Source organism: Engystomops pustulosus, chromosome 6, assembly GCF_040894005.1.
Source record: "Engystomops pustulosus chromosome 6, aEngPut4.maternal, whole genome shotgun sequence".
Classification (NCBI taxonomy): domain Eukaryota; kingdom Metazoa; phylum Chordata; class Amphibia; order Anura; family Leptodactylidae; genus Engystomops; species Engystomops pustulosus.
Genome location: NC_092416.1, coordinates 74,037,136 through 74,054,255, shown reverse-complemented (window position 1 = coordinate 74,054,255; position 17,120 = coordinate 74,037,136). Strand labels below are relative to the sequence as shown.

Sequence of the window (17,120 nt, the reverse complement as noted above, 5' to 3'; positions counted from 1 at the left end):
TATATACGGCCGACGTATATACGGCCGATATACGTCCCCCATACACTCCTATGAGCGCACGGCACCCTACGGGAGCGGTACGGTGCAGCACACGTGCGGCACCGTACCGTTCCGTACCCGGGAAAAAGATAGGACATGTCCTATCTTTTCCCGTAATACGGGGCCGTGCGCTATAGGTTGCTATGGAGAGGGGCGGGGGTGAGCTGCGCTCACCTCCTCCTCCTCTCCCCGTACACTGCCGTTGCCCGCTACGGTACGGTACGGGCGGGCAACGGCAGTGTGAATGTAGCCTTAGTGTCATGACGCAATTGCCTTGAGCCCAAATGTCAGTGTGTCATTAACTGACACAAGTTTCACTAAGCCGTTACCCTGTCATTAAAAGCTTCACCATGTTACAATCCTGAACCTGTAAAAGGTCAGCATACCCATGTTCTACACTACATATCCTTATGTTGCTGTCCTGTTAACCCAAATGTTAGTGTACCCCACATGTTAGGGTATTATTGTCCTATCAATGAGAGTATAAGTGTATCATTTTTTTGTATCCAAATTTTAAAAATGTCCAGTCCCATGCTCTGTCTAGTCCCATTCTCTGTCATCATGGATATAAGTGTGTTACTTTGTTGTACACTAAGTGTTAGTCACCTGTCACCTTTAGGCTACATTTAAACGAACATATACCCCCCGCCCGGGCAGGCATACATCCTGCACCATGGAGAGAAGGGAGGTTGACCCCTCCCTTCTTCATAGAAATGCACGTCATACGGGCCGCATACACGGGGAAAGATAGGACGTGTCCTATCTTTTTCCCGTGTATGGAGCGGTAAGGTGCCACACATGCCACCACTCCGTATGGCCATTGCAGTCTATGGGGGCGTATGTATGGCAGCAAGCTTGTGGCTGTACATATGTCCCCTATAGGGTCATGTGAATGTGGCCTTAGTGTTATAGCTAATGTTAAGTAATATAGTATAAACCATTGTTAAACATTCAATGTACCATCCTATTGGTGAATGGGTCTCCATGCCACTTCCTACATGAAATTACAATAGTATAGAATATCAAGGCATTGGTACATTTTCTTGAGATTTAATACATATTTGATCCGTCACTGTCCTGTTGATGGGTTTACCGTTGTGGTCAGTCACTACTTGCAACCTGGTTTCCCTGGCAGAGCAGGACTGTCATCACAGAGTGACACACAGATCAGGGGGCACCTCTGGCAGGAAGGATTATCTCATTTTGCAGCCTTAGGGTGTCCTCTGTCCTTTGCACAAAACAAAATCATTCTGCTAAGTTCAAATAATTGTGATGAGGGACACGCCGGCTTTGATCTGCAATAATCTGACATCAGAGGAATGTTCAGCAAAGGATTAGAGGAGTAGGTGGAACGGAGGAGCAACCAACAATGAGCAGACCTGGGAGCGCAGCATAGCAATGGCTGATGGGGGCATTCCTGACACAATGGCCTACAAGGAAATCGATAACACTCGCCCTTTAATTAACCAAGTTACAAACTGTAGTGTCTTAGCTCCTGGAGGATACATGAGTGCGAAAAAATATTTTCGGAACAAAAAAACACAAACCCCCACAAAAAAAAGGATAATATAAGAAACCAACTTATATTTATCATAAACAATGTGCTTATCTATTACTACACCATACATTTTGTATTCTGCATTTATTACATATATGTTATGATAGAGATTTTTATCGAGGGCTTAAACCGCCCTTATCATTTGCAAGGTGACTTTCTAATTAACCCTTTCATGGCTTGCGGTACTGGGACAAGAGCACAAACTAAGACACACCAGTCTCTTAGAAAATGCAGAAAACTCTCATCTTTATTAGCACACAGCCGCATATATCAAACACAGAAAAATCAGCAAAGGGGGGCGTGACAAGAAGATAAGGGGGCAGATTTATCAAGTGTCTGAAAGTCAGAATATTTCCAGTTGCCCATGGCAACCAATCACAAATCCCCTTTAAAATATTCATGAGCACTGGGCAAATGAAAGCTGAGCTGTGATTGGTTGCCATGGGCAACTAGAAATATTCTGACTTTCAGACACTTGATAAATCTGTCCCAAAGTGCTTAGATGATATTGACCATAATGAATTCACCGGGACATTCTCTGAAAAGGTTAATATATTTTGCACTGTTTTCTCAGAGGCCTTGTTCACAGATATATTTATATTATCCCAGCTACAAAAGGTACAGAGAATGGCTCCAAAAGCTTCTTGCTAACCAAAACAAGATAAGGGGAAGAAAACAGACAACTATCTGTAATAAAATGTCAAGGAGAAGCTGGCAGGCAAACATGCTCAGCATGACCCCCGACTAATACTAAAATGGCCGCTTGATCCAAAATGGCATCTTGTAGAGAAATATATCACTAACAGTTACATCATGTGAATAGCATCCAAGATAAAACAGCACTCCAAGTGAAGACAAAGTTTAATTCTACCACAGCAATAATTACAGCAATGTTTCTCACTCTCTATAAAGGCATTTTCATGGGTTTGTGGTTGTCCCATTGCTTTTGCTTTAAACGCTATGAGAATAAGTGAGAAATAATACTTTCCTTGACCCATTTTTGTCCATGAACCTGCCTTATTATTACACCAATTTTTCAGCACTCTACTCTTTACTACCACCATTTTACAGCAATGTTTGGCTGTTAACATTCAGGTCAATGGGGTTCGTGTTCTGGAATACAATTTTTCCCCACTGTTCGGCTGAAATTGTTGAACCTGAATTTTTGAACCTGACAAACCCACTCACCACTAGCCATTAATAGTGACTCCTGGCCACCCCCTTCAACAATATTACTAATGTTGTCTGAATTTTTATTTTATTTACTTACTAATAAAGATTACACTATTTTATGAAATGCTTTTATTCCAGGTATTTCGCAAGTGCAGAAAAAGATTCAGTTAAAATGTACCTAACCTTTTGCCAAACATTGCATAAATTACATAGTATTGCGTATATTACATAGTATTGCGTATGTATATTAGGAATTACACTACCAATACCATTATATTACTTTCTATAGCTTTTTCTCCTCTGCCGAATGACTAGGTGGAGACCGTTGTGACTTAGCTCTTCTGTTTTCATAGAGGCTGAAAGAGGTTTTCTGTCAAAGCAACATTAGGCCCTATCCTATCAGTGTTGAGACCCCGCAAATCGTGAGAACGAGGGATCCAACCCCTCGTCGCTCCATCAGACTAATGGAGCAGATGGCTGCACATGATCATTCTGCTCCATTAATCTCAATGGAGCTGACGGAAATTGCCGAGCGCTGCGCTCGGCAATCTTCATTAGCTCCGTAAAGATTAATGGAGCAGAACGATCATGTGCAGCCATCTGCTCCAATAGTCAGAGGAGCGGCGAGATGTCGGTGGGACACCTCGTTCTCACGATCTGTGGGGGTCTCAGTACTGAGACACCACTGATAAGCAAGTTAGGCCCCATCCCATGGATAGGGCCTAACTTTTCTTTGTGGGAAACCCCTTTAATAAAATCTGATACCTAGGTCAGCTTCTGTCTGTTTTGCCTAGCAAGAAGGGATTCAGAAGAACATCTTTAATACATTCTCCAAGTTTTATGAAGACCTATGATAAAATAGAGCTCTGAATTCTATAAGAAAGAATTGGTATGGAAGACACAATAGCCTGGTGCTTCAAAGTACAGAATTACTTAAAAGCATAGAAAATATTTCTTCTACAATTTTTTTCTTCTTCTATAAGTCTTTAATCTCCCTTAGGCTTAGAAAGCAGAGTTCCAGGAAAACAACTTATTTGTGGCCTTGATTTGCTGCCACTGAGTAATATCATATCTTCCAGTGACTTGTACAGACTCCAGTCCATTCAGACGTGTGGCTGTCTCTTCACACAGATCATTGGCGTCTATATGTCCGCCAAAGTGTAATATTTGTTCTTAACTGGTGGTCTTGGCTTTCGGCCCCTTGTAGTAAAACCTCCAAGATAAGCGAAGCAGCATACGCTGACTATAAGGCAGAAGATGGCAGAGCACGTGTCTGCTGTAATGTATCCGCAGCTCTGACACTTCTATAACTAGCTATCGTCGTCTGAATCAGTATTATTGTTTTCTAGTCTTGTACAAAGGGGACAGCATTGTAGTAGTAACAGTATATTATTGTACAGTGTAGGAAGCATTAGAGTAGTTAAATTCTTGGACATCGGAGGTGCCTAATAGAAGTTATAGTTTTCTATTATAGTAGTTTTCTATTACAGTTTTCTATTATAGTAGTTATATTCTTGTACATAGGGGGCAGTATTATAGGAGTTATATTCTTGTACATAGGGGGCAGTGTTATAGTAGTTATATTCCTGTACATAGGGGTCAGTATTATAGTAGTTATATTCTTGTACATAGGGGGCAGTATTATAGTAGTTATATTCTTGTACATATGGGGCAGTATTATAGTAGTTATATTCCTGTACATAGGGGGCAGTATTATAGTAGTTATATTCTTGTACATAGGGGGCAGTGTTATAGTAGTTATATTCTTGTACATAGGGAGCAGTATTATAGTAGTTATATTCCTGTACATAGGGGGCAGTATTATAGTAGTTATATTCTTGTACATAGGGGGCAGTGTTATAGTAGTTATATTCTTGTACATAGGGGGCAGTATTATAGTAGTTATATTCTTGTACACAGGGGGCAGTATTATAGTAGTTATATTCTTGTACATAGAGAGCAGTATTATAGTAGTTATATTCTTGTACATAGGGGGCAGTATTATAGTAGTTATATTCTTGTACATAGGGGGCAGTATTATAGTAGTTATATTCTTGTACATAAGGGCAGTATTATAGTAGTTATATTTCTGTACATAGGGGGCAGTATTATAGTGGTTATATTCTTGTACATAGGGAGCAGTATTATAGTAGTTATATTCTTGTACATAGGGGGCAGTATTTTAGTAGTTATATTCTTGTACATAGGGGGCAGTATTATAGTAGTTATATTCTTGTACATAGGGGGCAGTATTATAATAGTTATAGTTATATCCTTGTACATAGGGGATAGTATTTTAGTAGTTATATTCTTGTACATAGGGGGTAGTATTATAGTAGTTATATTCTTGTACACAGGGGGCAGTATTATAGTAGTTATATTCTTGTACATAGGGGATAGTATTTTAGTAGTTATATTCTTGTACATAGGGGGTAGTATTATAGTAGTTATATTCTTGTACACAGGGGGCAGTATTATAGTAGTTATATTCTTGTACATAGGGGATAGTATTTTAGTAGTTATATTCTTGTACATAGGGGGTAGTATTATAGTAGTTATATTCTTGTACACAGGGGGCAGTATTATAGTAGTTATATTCTTGTACATAGGGGCAGTATTATAGTAGTTATATTTTTGTACATAGGTGGCAGTATTATAGTAGTCATATTCTTGTACATAGGAACAATATTATAGTGTTTATATTCTTGTACATATGAGCAATATTCTAATCCATATTTTCTGATATAATTTCAGTAATATAGTAGTTACAATATTCATGAACATAGCGGGTAGTATAGTAGTAATAATATTTGTGTACACAGGGGGTAGTACAGTTTTAATGTAGCATTATTATGTAAAAAAAAAAGTATGGTATGTAGTATTATAGTATGGTGATAGTTTTATATTATAATATTTTTCACAAAGGGGGAAGTATTATAGTATTCTTTTGGAATCTTTTCTTCTTTTCTTTGTAATAAAATAAACTTGTTTGTTAATATCAGCACAAACTACCTCACACAAGAGAGTTATTAAGAAATGTTGCTTGTACCTAACCGGGACTGAACCCACAAACCTCCCCAAAAGAACAAAAAACAAATGTTGAAAGCAAAAAATAGGTAACCTGCACTGTTACATGTTACATGTGGATAGGAGGTTAGAAAGTGGTAGAGTATAAGGCAAAGCAGCAAATGTTCAATGGTATTCAAATACCAGTATAAAGTGGTGCCAATGGTTCTATCCTTGGCCTTCGATTGCATAGAGATTGCATAGGGATGTGAATGCATATGTAGTTGGATGAAAGCCTGGTTTCTGTAAAAAGTTACCGTATCCGTTTTATTAAAGGGGACCTGTCACCCAGAAATTTGGCACTAGGAGGAAACCTCCGATAACGCAATCTAACACTGCGGCAGAGTACAATGTAAACACCGGACCACTCTCAAAGCATGTCCGGTGTATTCATGAGGGGGCATGTTAATATATTCCAATGTCTGTGAACTATACATTTAAAAGTCTACTCCACTTATATTTTTATTTGCTGGGTTTACGTTGCTGGTAACACCAGAACTGGAGTTGTTGACAGAATTACTAGATCCATCAAAGCTTGCTCTGGAGGTATAAACTATTTTAACCCCTTAACGACTTGCCCTTTTTTAGTTTTTTCGCTTCCATTTTTCGCTCACCACCTTCAAAAATCTATAACTTTTTTATTTTTCCACATAAAGAGGTCTGTGATGGCTTATTTTCTGCGTAACAAATTGCACTTCCTAGTGACGATATTTAATATTCCATGCCATGTACTGGGAAGCAGTAAAAAAATTCCAAAGGCAGTGAAAATGGTGAAAAAACACATTTGCAACGTTTTTTGTGGGCTTGGATTTTACAGCTTTCACTGTGCGCCGTGACATGTCTACTTTATTCTTTGGGTCAGTATGATTGCATGGATACCAAATTTGTATAGGTTTTATATTGGTTTCATACATTTAAAAAAATTAAAACCTCCTGTACAAAATTTTTTGGGGGGATTTTGCCATCTTCTGGCGCCAATAACTTTTTCATACTTTGGTGTACAGAGCTGTGGGTGGTGTCATTTTTTGTGACTTTTGATGGCGTTTTCATTGCTATAATTTTTAGGGCTGTGCGACCTTTTGATCACTTTTTATTAATTTTTCATATTTTTCAAAATGGCAAAAAATGGCATTTTCGACTTTGGATGCTATTTTCCGTTACGGGGTTAAACGCAGTGAAAAACCGTTATTATATTTTGATAGATCGGGCATTTTCGGACGCGGCGATACCTAATGTGTTTATGATTTTTACTGTTTGTTAATATTTCAGTTCTAGGGAAAGGGGGGTGAATTTTTAGAGCTTTTTATTATTTTTTTTTTTTTTTACTTTCTTTTTATTTTTACTATTTTTCAGACTCCCTAGGGTACTTTAACCCTAGGTTGTCTGATCGATCCTACCATATACTGCCATACTGCACATACATCGGGAAGCGGTGATCCGCGGCAAGGTGGCGGTGCCCATTGCCGGCGGTGATCGATGTGAAAGCACCCGCGATCGGTGCTAGCACCGATCACGGGTGTTACCGCTAATCCTTTGCTGCAATATGCAGCAAAGACTTACCGGCTATGGAGAGGCCTCGGCCCGCGAGCCCTCTCCGTGCACCAGGACCCGCAAGGGGTTAAGTTTAACTTGAAAATCCAACAGTAAATAATTTTAATTGATATTCGCTAAAAAATTTTATTAATTATCACCGCCTACTCATATAAAGATTACATCATCAATGAACCTATGCAAAGGGCCAAATCTGTGACAGGTCCACCTTCATGGAATATGTATTTGGACTCCCATTATCCCACATATAACTGGGCACAAATTTGGTCCCATGTCGGTTAAACAGGCTTGAATGCAAAATGTTTCGTCATATAGAAAATAATTGTGGTTCAGAGTGAATTGGATCCCTTCAGTGTAAATTCAATCTTTGTAGTAGGTAACTTGCTTTATTTTTCCAAGAAATAGCGGACCTCATCACAACCTTTCTTTTGTTTTATAAGCACATGTGGTGAAGAAGTATGTTTAAAGGGAACCTGTCACCAAAACACTGTTTTAAAGTTCTCCCACGTGCCCACAGTCAATCCCAAGCATATCCGAAACAAGTTTTCATTAGATTCCTGGCTTATTTCTTTCAAGTAATAACTTTAATAAAACTTTACCTGGCTCCCTGCCTAGTCGCCCCCTGGGCATGGTCATTGTTTCTCAAAGTAAATGCCCCTTTCACAAACTGCTCATCCTCCTCGATTTTGAATTTTAAAAATCTCCTCCCACCTCCCTCCGCTACACTGCTTCACGCCTCCCTGCATACTCTTGCAGGCCGAGCGATTACGCATCAGTTTGCGGACTTGCGCAGATAGGAGTGGAGAAGCGCCGACGGTCTCCACTCTATCTGCGCATGCTGCGGATTCAGCACAGGGTTGGATGCAGGTACGCAAACTCAGTTGAGTTTGCGTACCTGCATTCCGTTGTCTTCACCCCCGATCACGTGCGCAAGAAATAGGAAATCGCCAGGAAACCCGACAAAAATGTACTGTCCGTTCAGATATTTGTACATTGTAGTGAGGTCTCCCCCAGTTGGCATTTTGCTAAACTGAATAATCAGAATAATTTTGTAATCTCTCATTGTATTCTAGTCCCCCCATTCCCCTAATAATCTTGGTTGCTCTCCTCTGTACCCATTCCAGTTCTACTATATCCTTTTTATACACTGGTGTCCAAAACTATACACAATATTACATGTGTGGTCTGACTGTGATATGTATAAGGGCAAAACTATGTCTTTATCATGAGAATCTATTCCTCTCTTGATACATCCCATAATTTTATTTGCTTTAGCAGCAGCCGCCTGGCTCTGGTCACTAAAATTAAGTTTACCATCCACCAATACCCTCAAGTCTTTTTCAGCTCCAGTTTTACCAAGTAATTGACTGTTTAGAACATAATTATACTTTTTGTATCCATGGCCCAAGTACATAACTTTACATTTATCTACATTAAACATCATCAACCATTTCTCTGCCCACTCCTCAAGCTTCCACAAGTCCCTCTGTAATGCTAAACTATCAACTTCAGTATTACTTACTTTACACAGTTTAGTGTAATCTTCAAATATCGAAACTTGAGTGTGTAAACCCACTACAAGGTCATTAATAAAAATATTAAAAAGAAGTGGCCCCAGTACTGACCCCTGTGGCACTTCACTAGTAACGTCAACCCAATCTGAGAATGTAGTTTTTGTATCCATGGCCCAAGTACATAACTTTACATTTATCTACATCAACCATTTCTTTTCACTGGTAACTTCAACCCAATCTGAGAATGTGCCATTAATGACGACCCTCTGACCCCCACTAAGCCAATTACTTACCCAAATACACAGATTTTCCCCTAGTACCTAACAGTTTCATTTTATGTACCAACTTTTTATGCGGCACTGTGTCAAATGCCTTTGAAAAGTCCAGATATACAACATCCACAGCGTACCCCAGATCCAGTCTGGAACTTACTTCCTCGTAGAAGCCAATCAGATTAGTCTGACAGGACCGATCTCTCATAAACCCATGCTGATGCTGGTCTATAAAGTTATGTACAGTGAGATACTCCAGGATAGCATCTCTAACAAACCCCTCAAATCATGGTACATAGTTCATGCAGAACCTGAGGTTGTATGCCATCTGGATCCGGTGATTTGTCTATCTTAGTTGTTGTGAGGCGGCGCCATACCTCTTACTGGGTTAAACTGTTGACATTTCAAAGAGAATTTACATCATTCCTCATTGTGTCTTCCACCAGGAGATTTTCCTGGGTAAAGACAGTCAAGAAGGCAACATTCAGTAGATTGGCCCTTTCCGCATCTCCTTCCGCCATGACCCCCATGTTGTTCCTAAGAGGGCTCACACTCTCCGTTTTTAGTTTCTTATCATTTATATACTTAAAAATAATTTGGGATTATTTTTGCTCTCCCTGGCAATATTTCTATCAGTCTCTACTTTTGCGGTTTTTATCTGTTTTTTACAGGATTTATTTTTATTTATATAGAGAAGCACAAAACTTGGGTAATCTATTGGCACCAATAGAAAAAAATTATTACAATTGGAGGGGAGGAAATTTTATCCATCAGAAGTCAAGGGCTGAAAGTTGTTGAAATTGAACTTTTGGCGTTTTAATATATTTCAATTTCCGCTTTTTTAGTTTTTTAATGATATCAGACCCTTTATATTGTATACATGTTTCTGTAATTATTGGTTCCCCCACTCCCCTTTTTCTAGTTCACATTGTTTTAGCCTTTCTAGAATAAGCATGATAATAATATATTTATTTAATAATTTCTATATGCAAATAGTGAGGCACACTTTTAATAGTAAGTTTTAGAATAATTAGCTTGTCAATGACAAGTCCAAAGTGGACCACAACAGTGGTGAAACTATGCAGAGAACAAGAAGACGCCCGAGTAGAACTACTGCTCTACTGTACTATACATATAGCTTTGATAGGATCTATATAAGAAGGAGCATTGACTGTCTGCCACACCTCTCTCTTATGTATTATTGAAACACGTTGAGAAGAACTGACCCTCTAGACCAGTGCTGACAGACATTGCTGACCGCTGTAGTTGGCAATCTAAGTCAACTCCATAGAGACCATGAACTATGGCCATCTCGGTAGACCCCCGTTCTAGTGATCCTGGTCCTGGTCTACCTAAGACTGCAGGAAGAATGAGAAGTTTATCAGTTTATCATTGGACCTCCTTATCTGGGCCCCCTGAAAATCCTCACTCAGGGGGCTCCCAAAAGTAGCTCCAATAGCAATCTAAATTTCCCTTTTGTCTGTCAGAGATATTGGGGTCCTCAGGACCTTAAGAAGAATTGAAAAATAAACTATTAAAGGTTCACCATCACTGCTCTAGACAATCTTTTCTGTGAGTAATGACACTTTCTCTGGACTGTTTGCGGTAACTACCACTGGCCGAGGCTGTTCCATGCTAGGTTACTGTTGAAGCAGCGCTCCATACAGGACTTGTTGCTGACCTTTTTAACAGGTCTCATCATAAAAGGTCTAGGAGGGGACCATCTACTGCTTCCATCACTTAATACTTGCATTTACCACTTTATAACCACCTCCTAGCCACAAGTAGAGTCAACAAAAAGCAAAGGTTAACCATTTTTGTTTTCCATATTTGCATTTATTTTCCCCATGCATTGGATCCTTATACTTGTATAAAGGTGTAGCTTGTGCCTATGTGAGTAGCATAATCCCATCACACTAATGTCACACTAGTAAGTGGCCATGTTTCCTGCCCAGGCCTGAATGATCTCACTGTATAAAGTGCGATGAACTGAGCACAGAGCCAGCCTGACAGCTGTAAATCTGATCTTGCTGCTGCTAGTGGATTTGCTAAAATACGTAATTCATTTAATAACATTTCTTTGTTATTTTTATATGTTTTGCTTGTAGGATTTTGGCACTCAGACAGACGTCTCCAGGCCAGCTGCTTCAGGTAAGCGTGCAATAACTGACTGTATATAAAGAGAGCATGTGGTGTGAAAACGTGTGCAAACATTAGAGTCATGGTCCTGAGCAACATCTCCAGTTTCAATTTGTGATTTGTTGCTATGTGAGCTAGTCATAGGCTAGATGTATGAGCCATGTGATCTATCAACAGTTACCGGCCCAAGTCCATTTTTTTATATTTTACTTTTTATTAAATTTTATAAAGGAACAAAAAGAAAAGAAACTATACAATGCTCACATAGAATTAGGGTACAAGAGACTAAGCATTAATCAGTATAGATACATTAACTACACAAGAACAAGGAAAAACATTAAATGAAAAAAAAACTTAAATGACATAAAAATGTCTAGTCCCGGTTCTATTTAAGAAAAGGAAAAATTGCTACGATACTAAAAAGAAAGCGTAAAGGACTTAATAGTTCATAGTATCTTCATTTCCTAAGTGACACTATTAGGCAGATTTACTTACCTGGTCCATTCGCGATCCAGCTGCGCGTTCTCTGCGCTGGATTCGGGTCCGGACGGGATTTATTAAGGTAGTTCCTCCACTGTCCACCAGGTGGCGCTGCTGCGCTGAAGGTCCTTGGAACGCACTGGAATACACCGAGCCGAGTGAAGGTAAGTGCAATTTTCGCGACATATTTTTTTTTTTAAACACGTGCATGCCGGCGCCGATGCGCCACAATCCGATCGCTTGCGCCAAAATCCCAGGGCAATTCAGGGAAAATCAGAAATATTCGGGTAACACGTCGGGAAAATGCGAACCGGGCCCTTAGTAAATGACCCCCTATGTTATTTGTCTCTATATAAGGGTTCATGGTGTATGGCTTACATTGTCGATTCTCTTGCACGGGACATTCTAGTAGTCTCCTCAAGACATGCCCATTTAAAAAAATGTTTTATGTGTAACACGTCATTATTGGAGAGCGTCTGTTTATAGATGTGATACTGTATGTAACAAGTCTCTTTATGATATCCTCCAAAAGCAGGGGTTTTTGGAAATTCCATTTAGATCTAAACTCATGTAGCCAGAAAGAATATATCTGTTATCAAACTGATATATTTTCTATATTAAATCAGGCAGCGGGAGGGGGAAGTGCTAAGGTACGGAGGGGCTCTGGTAACACCCCCAAAAGCCCTTCAGGCTCATCAGCATAATTTTAAAAGTTGATTTTTGATGGAATTAGGCCATGGATAACAGATATAAGAAGATTACCACAGTCACATTGCATGCATCTATGAGTAAGTGCCCCTGGTTTATCTATGCTTGATTTTGATGGTAGATTTCCTTTAAAGCAGAAGTGCACAACCTTTTGTTGTGCACTGCATTGTCATACCGATACCCTTCATGGGGCCGCATCAACCAAAACCTTAGGTGCGCCAAAAACCATAAATAAGTAAATAACCCCCCAGAAACCACTGCTGCATAAAACTGCATTTGTAAAGTAATACAGGCCTCAGAACAGACTGCAGTGCACAAACAAGACAATAATAATGATGCTGGAAATTGTCTGAACCCATGCAGCAGGTAATTGTGAATGACTGGCTGCACGCAGGGGCTCTGGTAGACCCCAGTATTGTAACCTCCCTGCAGTCAACCAGGTATTCATACTTATTATCTGCTGAACTGGGCCGATTCTAGACTTTTTGCTGCCTGAGATGAAAAGAATATACCATATATACTCTGTATATACTAATATATACTGCAGGATATAGCCTGCCAGTCCCTCTAGTATATAGCCTGCCAGCCCCATAGTATATAGCCTGCCAGCCCCTCTAGTATTTAGCCTGCCAGCCAGGGCCGATTCTAGCATATTTGCTGCCTGAGGCGAATATTAAAATGCTGCCCCCCCCCCGCTCCCTGTTAAGTAAATCCTTAAACTTTATTAACAAGTAACATCCCTACAGACAGCTCCCTGACACTGTGTGACTGACCACAGGATCTAAGAGGCATTAGTGACATCTAGTACCTTATAGATGACAATCTCTTCCATCAGTAGGACTTTATTCCGGGTTCTCCAATCCATGACGTATCACTGCTGAATTCATGGCCGGATATCTTCAGCTCCGTGCAGCATCTCCACCCGGCGTCCCTAAAAATACCACAGTCACTTACAGTATAAAGTCTCCTGGATAACAACACTGTGCTCCTCAATAATATATACTCCTCACAACACAACTGTCCGCATGCTACCCCACATATAAAACATCCCTTCATTATAAAGGGATAAAATCTTGCCCCACATATACAGCCCCCTCCCAGCTTAGTAATATACTGTATCCCATATACATCCCCCCAGCTTAGTAATATACTGTATCCTATATACATCCCCCCAGCTTAGTAATATACTGTATCCCATATACAGCCCCCCAGCTTAGTAATATACTGTATCCCATATACAGCCCCCCAGCTTAGTAATATACTGTATCCCATATACATCCCCCAGCTTAGTAATATACTGTATCCCATATACATCCCCCCAGCTTAGTAATATACTGTATCCCATATACATCCCCCCAGCTTAGTAATATACTGTATCCCATATACAGCCCCCCAGCTTAGTAATATACTGTATCCCATATACATCCCCCCAGCTTAGTAATATACTGTATCCTATATACATCCCCCCAGCTTAGTAATATACTGTATCCCATATACCTCCCCCCAGCTTAGTAATATACTGTATCCCATATACATCCCCCCAGCTTAGTAATATACTGTACCTGATATACATCCCCCAGCTTAGTAATATACTGTATCCCATATAAAGCCCCAGCTTAGTAATATACTGTATCCCATATACATCCCCCCAGCTTAGTAATATACTGTACCTGATATACATCCCCCAGCTTAGTAATATACTGTACCCCATATACAGCCCCTGCAGCTTAGTAATATACTGTATCCCATATACATCCCCCCAGCTTAGTAATATACTGTATCCCATATACATCCCCCCAGCTTAGTAATATACTGTATCCCATATACATCCCCCCAGCTTAGTAATATACTGTATCCCATATACATCCCCCCAGCTTAGTAATATACTGTGTCCCATATACAGCCTCCCAGCTTAGTAATATACTGTACCTGATATACATCCCCCAGCTTAGTGATATACTGTATCCCATATACATCCCCCCAGCTTAGTAATATACTGTATCCCATATACATCCCCCCAGCTTAGTAATATACTGTATCCCATATACAGCCCCCCCCCAGCTTAGTAATATACTGTATCCCATATACCTCCCCCCAGCTTAGTAATATACTGTATCCCATATACATCCCCCCAGCTTAGTAATATACTGTATCCCATATACATCCCCCAGCTTAGTAATATACTGTATCCCATATACATCCCCCAGCTTAGTAATATACTGTATCCCATATACATCCCCCCAGCTTAGTAATATACTGTATCCTATATACATCCCCCCAGCTTAGTAATATACTGTATCCCATATACAGCCCCCCCCCAGCTTAGTAATATACTGTATCCCATATACATCCTCCCAGCTTAGTAATATACTGTATCCCATATACATCCCCCCAGCTTAGTAATATACTGTATCCCATATACAGCCCCTGCAGCTAAGTAATATACTGTACCTGCTATATGCCCCCCCCAGCTTAGTAATATACTGTATCCCATATACAGCCCCTGCAGCTTAGTAATATACTGTACCTGCTATATGCCCCCCCCAGCTTAGTAATATACTGTATCCCATATACAGCCCCTGCAGCTTAGTAATATACTGTACCTGATATACAGCTCCCCAGCTTAGTGATATAGTGATATATAATATATACAGCACCCCCCAGTATAAAATGATTCTGGCCCCATATAATATATACTGAACCCCCCCCCCCAGTATAAATTAATTATAGCCCCAAATAATATCTATAGCATCCCCCCCCCAGTATAAAATAATTATAGCCCCAAATAATATCTATAGCATCCCCCCCAGTATAAAATAATTATAGCCCCAAATAATATCTATAGCATCCCCCCCAGTATAAAATAATTATAGCCCCAAATAATATCTATAGCATCCCCCCAGTATAAAATAAGTATAGCCCCAAATCCCCAAATAAAATATACAGAACCTCCCCCCTGCCCCTAGTATAAAATAATTCTGGCCCCATATAATATCTATAGCATCCCCCCAGTATAAAACAATCATAGCCTCAAATAATATATATAGCATTCCCCCCAGTATAAAATAATCACGGTATAGCCCCAAATAATATAAATATATATTGCACCCCCCCCCCCCCCAGTATAAAATAATTATAGCCCCAAATAAAATACATAGCATTCCATCATCCCCCCCCCCCCAGTGTAATATAATTCTGGCCCCATATGATATATATAGCGCCCACCCCCCCAGTATAAAATAATTATAGCCCCAAATAAAATACATAGCATTCCATCAAGCCCCCCCCCCAGTATAAAATAATTCTGGCCCCATATGATATATATATAGCGCCCCCCCACTATTAATTATTAGCCACATTTAATTAATTAAATACATGAAAAATAATAAAAATCATACTCACCTGCAGGCAGCTGCTCCCTCGGCGCGCGGGTCCCGTCCTCACGCGGCGCTTCCGGCAGCCCCGGCTCCGCACAGTGACACAGGCGCGTGACGTCATGACGCCTGTGTCACTGCTTAGAACGGAGCGACGCAGCTGCCGGAAAGGCGCTGCGTCGCTCCGCATATAAATCGCGCCTGTGTCTTAAAGAGACAGGCGCGATTTATTTAGCTAGTGGGCGATTCGGGCGTTAATGGACGCCCGAATCGCCCACTTTAGAGCGGCGAATTTCGCCGCCCTTTACAGGGACCCGCATTCTGCCGCCTGAAGCGAGATTTTCATCTCGCCTCATGGCAGATGCGGCCCTGCTGCCAGCCCCTCTAGTATATAGCTTGCCAGTCCCAGTAGTATATAGCCTGCCAGCCCCTGTAGTATATAGCCTGCCAGCCCCTGTAGTACATAGCCTTCCAGCCCCTATAGTATATAGCCTGCCAGCCCCTGTAGTATATAGCCTTCCAGCCCCAGTAGTATATAGCCTGCAAGCTCCCAGTAGTATATAGCCTGCCAGCCCCTGTAGTATATAGGCTACCAGCCACTAAAGTATATATAGCCTGCCAGCCCCTCTACTATATAGTCTGCCAGTCCCTGTAATATATAGCCTGCCAGCCCCTTTAGCATAAAGCCTGCCAGCCCCTTTAGTATATAGCCTGCCAGCCCCTCTAGTATATAGCCTGCCAGTCCCTCTAATATACAGCCTGCCAGCCCTTGTATATAGTCTGCCAGCCCCCTAGTATAAAGCCTGCCAGTCCCTCTAGTATATAGCCTGCCAGCCCTTGTAGTATATAGCCTGCCAGCCCCCTAGTATATAGCCTGCCAGCCCCCTGTAGTATATAGCTTGCCAGCCCCATAGTATATAGCTTACCAGCCCCCCTGTAGTAAAAAAAAAATAACACTGTGCTCACCTTTCCCAGTTCTAGTCCCCCCTCCCCTCCTGTCCCCTGTTCTAGTCAGGATCCAACAGTAATCGTGACAGTCACAATTCCGGCTGTTTAAGCCTATAGATGGCACGGTCATGGTGACGTGCCATTCATAGGGCAGTACCAGGTACTTACCCGGCCGAACAGCACCCTCAGTGCCAGGCTATTGGGAAATGTTAGATATGAATTTATTTGGGTGGTATAACTATGTGCTTGAAAAGCAGAGAATTTAGAACTTTGAATTTCTGTTTTTTCATAACTAAAC

General features: G+C 40.7%; 1 protein-coding gene across 3 annotated transcripts in view; it reads left to right on the top strand.

The window, feature by feature from the left end:
* CDON (cell adhesion associated, oncogene regulated) overlaps positions 1–17,120 on the top strand; it is an 83,471-nt gene that overhangs the window by 15,447 nt on the left and 50,904 nt on the right. For all 3 annotated transcript variants that reach the window (XM_072156573.1, XM_072156570.1, XM_072156571.1), the window contains one exon: positions 11,282–11,324. The gene's annotated coding sequence lies outside the window, so the exon portion shown is untranslated. The remainder of the gene's footprint in view (positions 1–11,281; positions 11,325–17,120) is intronic.